This window comes from Cryptomeria japonica, chromosome 2 (assembly GCF_030272615.1).
Source record: "Cryptomeria japonica chromosome 2, Sugi_1.0, whole genome shotgun sequence".
Taxonomy (NCBI): domain Eukaryota; kingdom Viridiplantae; phylum Streptophyta; class Pinopsida; order Cupressales; family Cupressaceae; genus Cryptomeria; species Cryptomeria japonica.
The window spans coordinates 129,273,301-129,274,665 of record NC_081406.1 but is presented as its reverse complement, the minus strand read 5'-3'; positions in this window follow the sequence as shown (position 1 = coordinate 129,274,665).

Here is a 1,365-nt window from a genome sequence, read left to right as displayed (position 1 = left end):
CATCCTGCAAGTGAAAATCAGAGACAGATTTTCCTTCTACCAAATTACTATAGATGTTAGCAAAATCAGGGTCAGTACTATATAGTTGTTCCCAAGTGGATGATTGATGACTGCATGAATCCAACACTATTGTCAAACCTGCAATTGGAGGCCTACTCAAACAATCTGCCACCTTGTTACTGCTTCCTTTTTTATGACGAATGTTGAGGTGAAATTGTTGTAAATAGACTGACCATCGTTGATGTCTATCATTCTGTAGCTTTCCTTGTGTTTGCAAGAATTGGAGTGGTTTATGGTCTGTATGTATAACAGTTTCTTTTCCCAGTATATAGTGTTTCCATTGTTTGCAAGCCTGAACAATGGCATACAACTCCTTATCATAGGTGGGATACTTACGTACTGTATCAGAAAAAGTTTCACTGTGATAGGCAACAGGATGCCCATTTTGTGTGAGTACCGCATCAAGAGCATAATCTGATGCATCTGTTTCTATCTCAAATGCTTGGTGTAGATCTGGAAGGACCAATACTGGTGCTGAACATAGTCTTTTCTTTAACTCCTCAAATGCTTGTTGTTGTGCCTCTGTCCATTGAAATTTTGCTTGTGCTCCACCCCTGAGTGATTGATTAAGAGGCCATGATATGTGTGAGAAACCAAACACAAATCTACGATAGAAGTTGGCTAAGCCCAAGAAGCTGCGAAGCTCTGTGAAATTTTTAGGAGATGGCCAATCTTGAATTATTTGAATCTTTGCTGGATCAACATGAACACCCTCAACGTCAATGATATACCCTAAGTATTGAATACTCTGCATACCAAAAGAACACTTCTCAATGTTGGCATAAAGTTTGTGTTTTTGTAGAGTTGAAAGAACTTGTTCAACATGCTGCAAATGCTCAGACCAAGTTCCGCTAAAGATGAGTATGTCATCCAAATAAACAACTACAAAGGAATCAATGAATGGTCTAAGCACATCATTCATCAATCTCATAAATGTGGCTGGGGCATTTGTTAGGCCAAAAGGCATGACCAACCATTCAAACAAACCTTCCTTAGATTTAAATGCAGTCTTCCACACATCTGCTGGATCAATTGGTATTTGGTGGTATCCAGACTTCAAGTCAACTTTTGTAAAGAATTTAGCCCCCCTAAGTTGGTCCAACAAATCATCAATTCGAGGGATTGGATATCTATTTTTAACAGAGATTTTGTTTAATGCTCTATAATCAATACAAAGCCTCCATGTCCCATCTTTCTTTTTAGCAAGGACAATTGGACTTCCACAAGGTGAAGCACTTGGACGAATGTGTCCTTTCTGAATCAACTCCTGAATTTGTCTCTTAATCTCATTATTTTCCAAAACTG